This window comes from Nycticebus coucang, chromosome 9 (genome assembly GCF_027406575.1).
Source record: "Nycticebus coucang isolate mNycCou1 chromosome 9, mNycCou1.pri, whole genome shotgun sequence".
Classification (NCBI taxonomy): Eukaryota; Metazoa; Chordata; class Mammalia; order Primates; family Lorisidae; genus Nycticebus; species Nycticebus coucang.
In genome coordinates, this window is record NC_069788.1 from 45,094,974 (window position 1) to 45,110,133 (window position 15,160).

Consider the following 15,160-nt stretch of genomic DNA (forward strand, 5'->3'; position numbering starts at 1 on the left):
AAATCTTAGCCTGCTCAGGAGTCTCTGCCTTGAACACAGCTTATATTTCCAGCAACTTATTCCCTTGTGAATATTTCTTGGTTTGGAGTTGGAGTTGGGATGTAGGAAAGAATCATTCTGGAAGATGGTCCAAGAGATCCTAATTTCCTCTAAGAAGAGGCTTTCAGAAGAGGAGATTGCCCTCAGCAGCTATATAAGGTGGGCTCTCAATACACATTTGTCAAATGAAGGAATGAACTAACATATAGGAAAGACTGGAGGCCTGCCTTGTTTAAGACTAGCCTGATTATTAGAAGTAGACACCATTCAGCCCAGTTCAGACCCTAAACAGTGTCAGGAGCTCCTGGAGAGGGGTGAGAGGTCACAGATGTGCCCACAATTGAAAATGACAGCCCAGAAACCTTTGCCAGGAACTGGTTTGGCCTCTGTGGTTTACTACTTTTGAGGGTGGAGTACAGGGGCCTGCATGCCTACTTCTAGGTGCCTACAAAGACCCATATCAGTATCAGAGCAAGAGATTGAGTCCAGGGCCACAGGTGAGCACCACAGTGGCATTTGCTGGTGTCAAGTGGCACCCAAATCCACTGACCATCTCCAGCTTTTGCTTTTATGTTGTCTCTTACTTTTCTTTCCACTTTCTCTCACCTCTCTTCACTTCATTTTAGCTTCCTGATAGTCAAGTACACTCTAACCAGGGACCCATGCATAGTGGGGAGAAGGCTTGGAACTAGGGGTACCCACAGAGAGGTAGTGAGTTTAGAGTAATTATCAGCATGGGTTAGAGAGGAGTCTGTGTATGTGGGTCATCCAGGGCGGATATAAACACGTGTCCCTGATGGGGAGACAGGACCTAGGAGATGATAAAAGTAAGGAACATTGGGAAATCAGGTAGGTTAAGGGTCCTGTGAGTGGGACCCACAGTAAGTATACCATGCAGGAGGGTCTGAGAGAGCCAGTCCTATCCCCAGCATCTTGGGATGAGACAGCCACCATTTGTAGCATTTCCAAACATGAGAGGACACTGCCTTCCCCAGAGTCCCATAGTCACTGTGGACCACACCCAACCCAGGCTTTCTCCATGATACTGAGCCAGGAGGGAAAGCCAAAGCCCCTCAGGGCAGAGAAAGAATCAGGGTTAGTTGGGAAACAGGAACTGACTCCAGCTGGCTCCCATCCCCAAGCTGAACAACCAGGCTGGGAGGGTCCAGTGGGGTCCAATCATAGGGTGGTGGTTGGGCCCGAGGGGAGGCAGCCTTGGCTCTCAGGACTGGTTTGCATGGTTCAAGGGGAATTTGCATCTTTGAGAAGTTGCAGCTATGGGAAGGGAGGGGGAATGGGAAGTCCTTACAGAGACCATCATTCTCCTTGGAGAGAGAATACCCTGCTGCCAACCACCCATGCCTTACCTCATGGAAAGAGCACAGTGTCTCCCAGGGCCACTGGCTCAGGATTCAAACCCTCAACCATTCACAAGCATGCAACCTAGCATGCCTATGACACTCTGTACTGCTCACACAGGAACCTAAGTACCCAGTACGCAGGTGTACACTCATTACCTTAGTTCGTCAGGTACCACCATACCCATAGAATCATACGATCTCACACCAGCCACACACAAGCTCACACGTATGCACACATTCATACCTCATAATCATTTTTATACTCTATTTTCCTTTAAGTTAGACATATTTGAAATTCTGTTTCATCCTAAAAACAACTTCCGAAGTAAGTACTAATATTTCTTTATTATTTGTAACTTATATACGGTAAAAGATACAAAATTTACAGATTCAGGCTCTGCGCCTGTAGCTCAGTGGCTAGGGCACCAGCCACATACACCGGAGCTGGTGGGTTCGAACCCAGTGGCCTGCCAAACAACAACTACAACAAAAAAAAAAAAAGAAAAATAGCCAGGTGTTGTGGCGGGTGCCTGTATTCCCAGCTACTTAGGAGGCTGAGGCAAGAGAATCGCATAAGCCCAGGAGTTTGAGGTTGCTGTGAGCTGTGACACCACGACACTCTACCAAGGGTGATATAGTGAGACTCTGTCTCAAAAAAAAAAAAAATTTACAGGTTCAGCTTAATGACCTCTTTTTTCTTTTTTTTTTAAGAGATGGAGTCTCACTTTGTCGCCCTTAGTAGAGTGCTGTGGCATCACAGTTCACAGCAACCTCCACCTCTTGGGCTTAAGCGATTCTCTTGCCTCAGCCTCCTGAGTAGCTGGGACTCCAGGTGCCCACCACAATGCCTGGCTATTTTTTGTTGCAGTTTGGCCAGGGCTGGGTTTGAACCCGCCCCCTCGGTATATGGGGCTAGCACCCTACTCACTGAGCCACAGGCACCACCCTTGATGACCTCATTTTTATGCATACCTGTATAAACAAGGTCAAGATCTAGAATATTTCCAGCATCCTAGCCGCTCTCATTTGTGTCTTCCTGGTCAACAAGCTACATAATAGAAGCCATTATTCTGATAAGGTAAGTGCCATTGTTATTCCTATTTACTGAGGCTCAGATCCACAGTCACTCACTAAGAAGTAGCCAGATTGGAAGCCCTGTGGACCACCACATTATTTCAATACTAGCAATGTGCATGTGTACACCTTCACATTAACAGAAAGCCATGATCACAAAGGGGTGGAAGGGCATATTTTGTTTTATCCATGAAGGGTGCTGCAGAGAAAGTTTAAACTTTGTTGTCAGCCATGCTCTTACAAGGGTATGTCTTGATTCAAAAAGCATAAGTGAACTCTGTGAACTTACACGCTACAGCTCCTACCCTGGGGTAATGAGCATAGGACACATGAAGGGCACACAGAACACTGTGTGCACAGGGATGGGGGACACATTCAGGGACACTTCTGCACCAAAAGCCATTGAAGCATTTTCATCATGCTTTCCACCTGTGAAAATGCTATCAGCAACAGTTGACATTCATTTACTTGTTCTGTTAGTATTGAGCACCTGTCTACCTTTTGCCCAGTAGCATTCTAGGTGCTGGGGATGCAGCAATGGATCAAAAAATTTCCCTGCATATGGAGCTGATATTCAGTAAAATGTTAATATGTGAGTGAATCCAGCTATGAAGAGTGATAGGAAAGAGGGGGAAAGAAAGGGAGAAGAGAGAGTACAACTTTAAATGGGAGGTCAGGGAGAACCATACTTAGAGTAATGTCTGAGGTGCTGTTTGTGACGCAGCTGAGGGAATAACTATTGTGGGTATCTGAGAGGAGAGTATTACAGATAAAAACAGGCAAAACAAAAAAGACAGCTACCCATGGTATTCAAATGCCAGTTAGGAATTTGGGGCAATGCAGATTCTGGCACTTACTCTGCTCCTAGTGCTGTGTAACTTTGAAGGAGCCCACTCACCTTCTCTGGCCTCCATCTCTTCACCCACATGATATAAGGCTTAAATGATGAGCTGCCATGGCGACTGGAGCCCTCTGTGTGTCGCCCCTGCCTGTGAGGGCGACAGGCCTGCCCTCACACCCCGGGTCTGGCCATCTTCACCCCAAGACTGGCCTCATCCTCAAATCTAGGGCTTTAACTGCTCTGGATACAGAGGCCAGGGGTGGCTAGGGGACACCCTATCATAGTTTATGTACATTTTCAAATATCGAGCATTTTCAACTATTGGGTATGTATACTCTGAGAGTGGGGTGACATTACTGGGGATTTTTGTATGTCACATATTTGCAGATTAATTGGGAATGGTGGATGAGAGCTGAATCTGGGGTCCCTCCACACTCTAGAGTCCTTCACACTCTACCCTCCCTGAACAGTCTATGGCAGGCCTGGCTCATCTCTGGAGGACCTCTCTCCTGGGTACCTTCTGACCTCTTCCCAGATTTTGTTGGTATCTAGGCCAGTTCCCTTCCTTTCATTTACTTAGCTTCTCAAAAGCCTCTTAAAGGGAATGGTTGGTCGGCCATATGGCTTACTCCTATAATCCTAGCACTCTGGGAGGCCAAGGTAGGAAGACTGTTTGAGCTCAGGAGTTTGAGACAAGCCTGAGCAAGAATGAGACTCTGTCTTTACTAAAAACAGAAAAAAATTAGCCAGGTGTTGCAGTGGACCCCTTTAGTCTCAGCTACTCAGGAGGCTGAGGCAAGAGAATCGCTTGAATCCAGGAGTTTGAAGTTGCTGTGAGCTAAACCTAGTTGCTACTGCACTCTAGCATGAGGCCACAGATGAGACTCAGTCTAAAAAGAAAAAAAAGGAGATGGTCACCCAAAACCATCTTTGCAAAGGCGAGGGCAAAAAAAGGAGATACTGACAAACCCCCTAGTATCACTTAGGAATTGCATTCAGTTGCAAGTAACATCCTGAAAGATAGTGGCTTAGACAAGATAAAGATTTATTTTTCCCTCTTTGGACATAAAATCTGAAGATAGGTATAGGGCTGGCTTCCATCCTTCAGGCCTCTTCATGGTCACAGGATGGCTGCTCGGAGCTCATCGTCACATCCCAGTGCCAAACACAAATGAGGAAAGATTAAGTCAGCCCTCTTTATGCAGAACTGTCGTAGAATCCTCACTCAACAATTTCCATGTATATCCCATTGGCCAGAGCTTGGTTACTTATTTCTTCTATCTATACAAAACACTAGCATTATTTCATCCACAAAAATCTGGATTCCATTAGTTAAGAGAGATACAACAGATATTTGGGGAGGCAACTAGCATTCTTTTTCCCTACACATGCCCTGCTCTTTTCTGTCTCTGGGCCTTAAAAATCTCATGCTGTTTTCTCCACAGCTGAGGCCCTTTACCTTCATCCCCATCCTAGCTAAGTAGCACATTATTTGAACTTGCTGAGTTTGCCAGTCACAGAAACCCGGGGTTCTTCAAGTGAGAGAGAAAGGGTAAAGAGCACAGAACACCAGCCTATGGTGTCCCTCAGAGGGGAGGGGCAGGGCTTTGCTGTCATCTCCACCATCCCCACCCCTTTCAGCAGGGACTGGAAGCAAATGTGGATTCTCTAGGAAGCCGACTTGAGAGGTGGCATTGTCCAGAGCTGAAGATGTAGCAGTAAACAAGCCAATCCAAGTCCCTGGCCCCAATTTGCTGACATTCGGGGGCGGGGGGGTGGGGGCAGTCATCACACAGGCTAAAACCTGAAGAAAATTGCTACAGGTTCATCTGAGGGCCAAGAAGATAAATCAAGGCAGGAAGCACCAGAAACATATTCACTTCTTGAGAAACATGTATTGAAGGTGGCCAAAATCCTCGTGTCTATGGACCACATAGGGGCAGGTGAGAAAGCCTCAAATCACAGATCCAGATGAAAAGCTCCAGATGGAACTACCCCAAGCCTGGTGAAGAGAGAAGTGACAGGCAGTGGAAGGTACAGTCCTGCTCTAGTATTGAGGTGGTTCAGAGGAGCTTTTGGGTCCAGAGAGCCAGCAAATGCCAAGGCTTCAGAATTGGATGTGGTCTTTAATACCTGAGTATGCTGGGTCCCAGGTGTGTGGTTGGGTGGTGAACTCCAAGCAGGTCTGCCAAGGCAGTGGGGTGTCCCCTGCTAGGCCCCCCAGTCAGGTCCTCTTGGCAGCTCTCTGGACCAGGAGGGAAGCCAGCCCTTCCCCCAAACCAATAATGTGGGAAGAGTAGCCTCTTTTACCATCAAGGCACAGCTGCTAACTTCTGAGCACCCTTTGTACAGAAAGCTGCTCTAGGATGCTGAGGAAGGAAGGACACATGCTGGCTCCCCAGATTGTCTCTTTCTGCAAATCCTGCTGCCCCTGACCTTGTATCTCAACCATAGTGTCTCTGAGATCCTTAGGAAGAAAAAGTCACCAAGCTACTGTTCAGAGTGCAGCTGCTGTTTTTAGTAACTACCTTCCATGTACACATGCTGCCTGTGTCATGCCGTAGCTCCCTGGGCCTTGCAGGGACAGCCTGTAGAGCGTATTAGCCCCCCTTCACTCATGATGAGACTGAGGCTTAGAGAAGGAGGTAACTTGCTCAAATTCCCCCCAGGAGCAGGGTAATGGCTAAGTGGGGCAGGTTTGTGTTCTGTAGTCAAGGATCGTGGATGCCAGGCAAGACTTACCTTACAGCAGTTGTGAGCACTGTAAGGTCATATGATCCCCATGATAGAAATCACCAGCCCTCTCCCATGCACCCTGATATCCATCCCTGGAATTACTGTCCTTTTGTCCTTCTGACAGTATTCATAAATACAGTTCCAACTTTTTTTTATTGTTAAATCATAGCTGTGTACATTAGTGCAATCGCCTGTACCCATTCTAAGATGCACCATAGATGTGGCCCCACCCATTACCCTCCCTCCACCAAAATCTCCCCCCTCCCTTCCCCTTCCTTGGCCCTATTCAACTTTCCTTATATATCACTGGAAGGTATAGTATATTATCCCCATTTTACAGTACAGGAAACTGAGTCCCAAGGAGGTTGAGACCCTTGCCCAAAGTTTCAGGGTGTCTGGACTAGGTCCTCTGCTCCAGGCCTGCCCTTGGTCCCCAGCACCTATATGGCAGTCCTGAGAAGTGAGTAGGGCAATGTCACGCATACCTGTCTGGAGTCCCATTTCCACTGCTGGCTAAGTGTGACATTGGGCAGTTTGGTAATCTACTGGCCTGTGTCCTCACCCATTTAATGGGGCTAGTACCTGCTTTATAGGGTCTTTGGACTCAGACTCAACCTGTGGCCCTCTACCCTCCTCTGGGCCCAAGCAACAGCTGGGGGGCAGCTCCCCACTGTGCCCAGTGCCTTGTCCCACCCTGGCCCTGTGCCACCTCATCTTCCAGATGGCACCATAAAGCCATCCCCAAACCTAGGCCACCAGGAACAAACAGCCCCTCCCTATCCCTTCCCAGGAGACCACACCCACTTGAGACCTCACCAGCACTTTCCTGTTCCCCTCAGGCCTGGGGCCAGGTGTGAGGAGCAGCAGCTTAGGGCCAGGGCTGGGTGGTCTCCTTCCTGGGGAGAGGTGGGGTCTAACCAGGGCAAGGAGCCGTGAAAGTTAGGTTCAGACTCCTGAGACGGTGGCTGTCCTCTCCCCCTTCCCTTCCTCACCCTTCTTCCCTTCCCTTTATATTGCCCCTCTTTCCTCTCTCTCTGTTCCCTCTGTTCCTTCTCTTCTGAAGAGAGGCAAACTGACCCACTACCAAACAGCTGTGTGATCTTGGACAAATCAAACTCTCTGTCCTCTAGTTTTTCCCTCTGAAATGGTAAGGACCCAGTGGCTTCTTTATTGGACTGGCTGTGTGGGCTGAGAAGATGCTTTCGGAGGCTCCAGCTGAAGGCCTTCGGGCCTCTCCCTTGCCTTCCCCTATGTGTGAGGTAAAAGGGGTGATCCTTCCTGAGGTGGGTGAGGGTGGGAAGCCTGGAGAGTGGAGGTCCCAGGCCAGGCAAGCAGAGCCCTCATCCTCTCCTGGGTCCCTAAGAAGGAACTGGTCCCCTCAGCCAGATATCCTTCACCCTTCTCTGAGGGCCCTGCAGTATGGAGCTTGGGCCTCAGTTTTCCCCTCTGCAATGGGAACAGCAGGATTGGTTGGGGAGCTTGGGTAAAGTGCCCTGCCCTTATAGGGCAAGGCCCAGAATGGATCAAATGCCTTTACCAGACCTGTGCCTCAACCCTGACTCACCTCCCACCCAACACCTTGATCACAAGGACTCAGGTTTTCGTCTCTGAAACTTTGATCACCCTGTAAGCAGGGAGAGTCTGTCCTGTACACTTTCATTCCTAATTCCTAATTGCCTGTCCACTATTGTTGCCCTTTGTTTTACATGTGTTGGGAAGGAGTCCAAGTTCTCACTCTGTGCTTCCTATCTGTGCTGAGAGGTGATGGAACCTCCCCTTTGCCTCAGTTTTCTCATCTTTAAAATGAGGTAGTGCCTACAATCTAGGGTCAATGTGAGGTCAGTGTCTGCCTAATGAGAAGGGACCCTCCCAGGGGGCAGGGCTCATGCTCCATGTAGGCACCCAGGAAAGCAATGCAGAGGAAGCATTGTCACCCCCTTTATGCAAAAGGACAGAGTCCCAGGAAGATGGTGCCAGGAGGTCCCTCAGGATCCCAGGGAGGCAAAAACAGCTCTGGTCCTGAAACCTCCCTGCCCCCAAGTCTGTTGGGGCCTGGAGGACAAGCCAGTCGTGGTCTCCACTAGGCCAGGTGACTGCCCACCTGGGAGAGGCAGGGTCATAGAGATTCTAGCTTATCATTCTGCCCATTCACGTACTCAGCATGGGATCTTGGCCCAGCATGTACCTTCTCTGGTCTCAGTTTCCTCGTATGTAAACTTGCCAGAATGAGAACTTCTTCACAAGATGTGTGGACATGAAATGAGATGGCATATCACCATATGTAAAGAGCCTGCCCACTTGATGTGATAGTGTGTTGGGGATAGCAGGGAGGGTAGATTCAGTGAGGGGCAGGTGAGAGAATCTATGGGCCTATACTGGGAGGGCCCACCAGGGACCTCGTGACAGGCTGTCTACTACAACCTTTTGGCTTTTAGAAGACCAGGCTGAGACCCAGAACAGAAAAGGAACATGTGGAGTTTGCGCAGCAAGTCAGAGGCAGAGGTGGGCCTAGAGCCAGGTCTTCATCCTTCTGGTCCAGGCCCTTGGTCTGCCCACCATGGGGATTGCCTAGAGAGGGTTTCCAGCTTCACCTCTCCTCTGGTCTCCAGACTTCCCACCTACTGTGGCTCCAGGTGCTCTGAGACACCTACTCAAGCAGGCCCACTCTCTAATCAGCTCTACTACTGCTCAGCTATTGGCAAGTCACCCTGCCTCGGTTTATCTCTAAAATGAGTTGTCATGAGGGCCCAGCAGGTGATCCAAGGCCTCCCCTTTCTTTGCAGCACTCACCACATGTTCATGCTAGTTTCTGTACTAGTGCAAAGGTTGATCCTCCCCTTACTATTGTTTATCAGTAGGCCTGGGGAGATGAAGGGACTCACTTGAGGTAACGTAAGTTGTCCACTCCAGCCCATTCATGTATGTGCTTCACAGGCGAGAAGAAGGGCCACGTAGAAGGCTCAACACATGCTTGATCCCTTCGCCTTCCTCACTCCTCTCAGTCCTAGCACAGCCTTTGAGGCCTGGCTCCTAGCCTCTCAGACCCCCACAAGTGCCCCTTCATTCCACTCCCAGAGTCCTTCCTGTCTGTTCCGGTCTCAGCTCCCGAGCCAGACCATGAGCTCCTGAGGGCAGGGCCCTCAGCTGGGCACATAATTGGGGCTGAGTAAAAAAGTAACAAATAACTGTGAGGGAGGGATCCAGGGGGTGAATGAGGAGGGCAGGGTGGGGTGTGGAGTTTCCTTGCCTGCTGGGGAGTGACACCTGAGATGCTGGGTGGGCCTTGTTTCCTGTAGGTGCTGCCAACTGCGTCCTAGACGGCACGGGGATCCTGGCTTCTCTGACATGACATAGGAGCCTTCAGGGCAGAAGGTTTTTTTTGTTTGTTTTTGTTTTTTGTTTTTTGTTTTGAGACAGAGTCTCAAGCTGTCGCCCCAGATAGAGTATTATGGCATCACAGCTCACAGCAACCTCAAACTCTTGGGCTTAAGCAATTCTCTTGCCTCAGCCTCCCAACTAGCTGGGACTACAGGCACCTGCCACAACACCTGGCTATTTTTTGGTTGTCGTTGTTTGGCAGGCTTGGGCTGGATTCGAACCCGCCAGCTCTGGTGTATGTGCCTGGTGCCCTACCCCCTTGAGCTACAAGCGCCAACGCAAGTGGGCAGAAGAGTTTAAGGGTCACTCAGGGCTGCTAGGTCCGGTGAAGGACACAGATGACAAGAAGTCTCCAAAGGTGGAGGAAAAGACTAGACAGAACAACCTTCCTAGGACTGACTGACCCTGTGACCCCTCATCTAGGTTGGCCCATGTACAGGCAAGAAAGAGTCATGATCAGACCTTGGTCCAGGCTGGCTTCACATCCTGGCTGTTACTACCTGTGTGTCCCTGCAAAAGTCAACCTCTCTGGACCTCAGTTTCCTCAGCTACAGATAGGGATTATGGTATCTTCTCCTTAGGCCTATTATGATAATTTATAAGCAGAGGATAAGTAGAAAGGCATTAGTCAACAGTGCTCGCACCATAGAAAGGGTTTAATAAATTTAAATACTAATGTCATAGTCATTGTTAGGTATGGAGACCATGAGGGACTCAGCTAAAGCCACACAGCAGGCAAAAGCCACAGCGAGACTCCTACTTGGTGGCTGTAGGTAGAAGAAATAAAGAAATAAAGCTCTGGAGCCTGACTGCCTAGGTTCACAGATAGCTTTGCCCACTCACAAGCCGTGGGCAACTTCCTTGACCTCTGTGTCCATCTATAAAAAAGACGTTATAATACTATGATAGTGCACCTACCTCATAGGGTTGCTAGAATATTTAAGGAGTTAATATGTGTAAAGTGCATAGAAGAGTGCCTTGTTCAGAGCACAGTATAAACTCAGCAATTATGATGCTGTGTGACCTCAAGCAAGTCCCTTCCATCTCTGCCTCCATCTCATCCCTGTAAAATGAATCATTAAACTAGTTCAGCTCTGAGATCTGTAGTTCTGGGAAGGGGGATTCACACTGAGTTTTACAGTCCGTGTGTGCCTGATGACAGGGTCCTTCCCAAGCCTTTGTTCTCCCTCTTCCCAATATACTCCCCTCTTTAAAGGTGGCAGTTAAAGGAGAGAGGCATCCTTACGGGGAAGAAGCTTGGGGAGGGGAGGATGTTGTTCATAAGGTTTGAACAGTGGGGAGAGGAGAGGTGCTGGGTCTCCTCCTACTGACCTTCCCTCCTGCCCTTGCTACCCACTAGTGTCCTCTGACCCTGGGGCTGGGCAGCTGGGCCATGCCCCTACTCATCTCATCTCCAACTAGGCAGTGCCCTCGGAGGCAGGCCTGGCTTACCTCCACCTTCAGGAGCGAGGACCCTCAGAGAAATACTCTCCCCCTCCCTGGCCTGACAAAGCTGAGCAGGTGCTACCCAAGAATGATGCAGCAGCAGCTGGCTTGGCACCTGTACCACAGTGGTTATGGCGCCAGCCACATACACCAAGGCTGGCAGGTTCGAACCCAGCCCAGGCCAGCTAAACAAAAATGACAGCTGCCACAAAAAATAACCTGGCATTGTGGTGGATGCCTGTAGTCCCAGCTACTTGGGAGGCTGAAGCAAGAGAATAAAGCCTAAGAGTTTGAGGTTTCTGTGAGCTGTGACCCTACGGCACTCTACTGAGAGTGACATAGTGAGACTCTGTCTCAAAAAAAAAACACAAAAGAGCCAGGCCCAGTGGCTCAACACCTGTAATCCTAGCACTCTGGGAGGCCCAGGTGGGTGGATTGCCTGAGGTCACTGGTTCATGACCAGCCTGAGCAAGTTCCCTAAGCAAGTTCGAGATCCTGTCTCTTAAAAAAAATAGCCAGGCATTGTGGCAGGCACTTGAAGTCCCAGTTACTTGGGAGGCAGAGACAAGAGAATTGCTTGAGCCCAAGAGTTTGAGGTTGCCGTGTGCTGTGATGTCACGACACTCTACTGAGGGCAACAAAGTGAGACTCTGTCATTAAAAAAAAAAAAAAAGTGATGGAGCAGAGTGCATGCAAACCCTGGCCCCTCTGTGTGATGTAAGACAGACCCCTTACTCACTTTGAGCCTGTCTTCCGGTCTGAGCAGAGGGCAGGCATGTCCAAGTCCTACCCTGAGGAGCTGGGCGTAGAAGTCCTGATGCAGGGACATAAGAGCTCAATGTCCCTGCCCCCAGGGACATGACTGAGAGGGTCTGTATTGCCTGCCTCTCCACACCCCCAACCCACTTGACAGAGCTTGAGTCACTACAGGGGAGTGGGGCCCCCTGATTAGAATCTCAGGCTGGGGCAGGGGCAGTTAGAAACCTGCATCAGGAAGCAAATCTTATTCTCAGTCATCCCTCCCCTGACCCTCCTCCTTCCCACAGACCTGTGCCATTGTTACCCAGGGCAATCAGAACACAAGGGAACCAGGAGGAGGGAACCTTGCCCCACACCCTCTGTCCTCTGCAGGGCCATTCCCAGACCCATCTCAGCCACAGCCTCCGTTGACCTCCATTTCCCCATTGGTGCCCCCATCCCTAGCAAAGTCCATCCATCCATCTGTTCATTCCTTTTTTCCATGCACAGCCATTTTCCAGGCACTTAACTGGGGCCCAAGGATGCCAAGCAATTCAGTCAAAACCTTGTTTCTATGGGGCACACAGACAAAGAAAAAGACTAATTAATAATGTGGGTTGGGTGCTGTGGCCTCAGGGCCCCCAAAACGTTAGGATCTGGGAAAAATTTCTTAGAGCTGATGCCCACACTGGACTCTGAAAACACCATACAAGGACATGTAGAAAAGTCTGGAAGCAAGAGCCATTGTAAGCCCTACAACATAGGGTCTGATTTGTTCATGTATCTCTGTCTAGAACAGTGCAACCTGCAATAGAGATGCTCAGTAAATGTTAGAATAAATGAATGGGAAGTGTTTTTGGCAGCTCTGGGGCTGAATCAACATGCATAATTGCAAAATGTGTGGGTGAGTGGGGCAGGGCCTTAAGTATCCCCCCAAACTCCTCATACTCTCATGGGGCAGTGGAAAGCAATTGAGAGGACTGTTAGCCCCATTGTCACCTTCGATTTCCCTCCTCTGACTAATTCTCTGGTCCAATCCATGGCCCTGCCTCAGCTGCCCTTTCCTTTATCAAATAGTCTATATCTGCTGATGTATTTAAATAAGCACATATTAAGCACCTTCTTCATGTCTGATGTCTTGCTGTAGCATTACCATGATCAGGAACTCTTAATCTGGGATTTGTGGAGGTACAATTCCAGGAGGTCTGTGAGCTCTCAGAAATTGCATGCTTTCAAGTAAGTGATTGTGTATGCAATCCTGAGGTAAGGAGTCTGTAGCTTTTAGCAGATTTGTAAGAGTAACCAGCATTCCATCCAGGTCAAGACCATGTCTGGGGAAGTAAGTTGATTTACCTGCAATGCATCTGGACCTCAATCCTCCCCCAACCTTACCCCATTCCTGGTAGTAGGCGAGGGCACTGAGCACTTCCTGGGTGGTGGTGCTGCCTGGCAGGGGTGTCCCGCCCACAGCCCATGTCCAGTGGAGCAGCTTTGGACATTTCCTGGGAACTCTGGTGGTCACTGTGTCTGGCAAATCACTGTGGGGGAGGGGTAGGCCTCAGGCCAGGGGCAGGGCAAGGGGTCAGATCAACACAACTAGAGGGGCACAGAACTCCCTGAGTGTGGCAGCTGGCAGAAGGGCATCTTTCAATGCTGAGTTCCACCTTGCCCACCTTCTATCCCCTCCCCACCCAGTTCTCAGAACTGCTCTGTGATTTTTGTCTTTTATTGTCCCTTTCCCCCTTCAAGCCTCCTCATTCGTTCATTCATTTATTAGTCTCTTTAGTTTAGTCTTGGGACTGCCTGGAAGGAGGCCAGGAGAGTGGTTATGAACACCAGCTCTCATATCACTGAGCTGGACTGGGAGGAGTACTGGAGGCCCAGGCAGGCTGCTCCCTGAGCCACGCACGAAAAGGTGCAGGGCTATGGGAGGTACGGTAGGGCCCTGCAGGGGGAGAGGGGCTGGCAGGGGTGGGGTGGTGTCAAGTGATGACATTCTTTTCCAGAGCTCTGTCCTCCTAAAACCCAGAACAGGAGAAGGTGGTGGGAAGAATGTGCCCAGTGCAACTCCAGCATCATTCAGTGGAGAGGATGCCCTAAACTCTCAATTATGCCTTGATTTCCTCCTCTGTAAAATGGGGACAATTTGGCTGGGTGCCTGTAGCTCAGTGGTTAGGGCACCAGCCGCATGCACTGGGCCTGGTGGGTTCCAACCCAGACCAGGCCTGCTAAACAAATAAAAAAATAGCCAGGCGTTGTGGCAGGCGCCTATAGTCCCAGCTACTAGGGAGGCTGAGGCAAGAGAATCGCTTGAGCCCGAGAGTTTGAGGTTGCTGTGAGCTATGACACCACGACATTCTACAGAGGGTGACAAAGTGAGACTCTGTCTCAAATAAAAAAGTAAATAATAAATAAAATAAAATGGGGACAATTTAGAGCCAAAACTATAGGATTGATGAGAAATAAGTGAGTCAATACATACAGCATTACTGGTGATCTTCTTGACTTTGGCTTGGCAGTGGGTTCACAGTATTTGTTATATTATTAAAAATTAGAGAAGGCCTATGGTAAGTGTGTATCATAAAGTAGGGATTATCGTTAATCCAGTGTGTACCCCAAATTCTTTAGAAAGCCCCTGGCCATAATCTAGATGAGAATGAGACTGTTGACAGAGGCTGGGCTGTGTGTAGCATTTTTCCTCATTCCCCCCTTACAATATCCCTTTGAAGAAGAGATCCTTGATCCTCTTTTACCAAGAAAGGAAACTGAGGCTGAGAAGGGAGGCGACTTGCCAAGGACATGCAGCAAGAACATAGCAGAACTGGAATTTGAACTCAATCTCCAGACTCAGGACCAAAGGTGACAACCCACCCACCAACCCTGTGGCTTGAACTCCCGTCAGCACCCATTTACTCATCTACCTCCTCAGAGCTCATCTCACATAAATCAAGCCCCCCAGCATATGCCCATCCATCCTGGCCCCATGGCCCCACCCTCCACCACTCCAATGGCTGTTTCCCTCTCCTCTCTTGACCATTCACCTCTTCACAGGAGTACAGGCAGGTAGGTGTTGCGAGTAAGAACACTGAGGCAAGAGGAGGGGGTGATAGAAAAGGGCTTCTCCTTGAAGAACAACCCTGGAGGTCAGGCCACTAGTGGACCAGGGATGAGAGGCCCAGAGGACTGACCCTGGGCAGGGGCACTGAGAGCTTTAAGAGAGCTGAGTTGATGAAGACAAGCTTCTTGGCAACACGATGCCATCCATGGGCACTCTGTAGCCCTTGTACCAGGGTCTGAGCCCCAACTTTCAGCTCCAAACAAGTCCTGGCCACACCCTTGGCTACAAAAGGCCATTAAATTACTGTGAACATCTGTACCCCCAGACTCAGTTCCCCTGCTCCCTATCCCAAGAATGGCCAGAAACATCCTTCCCAGGGCTCTGGCAGTGCCCCCCTGCCCAGGGGGGGGAAAGGGGAAGCCCGAATGGGAGGAAGAGTCCTGGCTGGGTCACAGTTCCTGGGCTCTAACTCCTGCTTGGCTCTGTTGC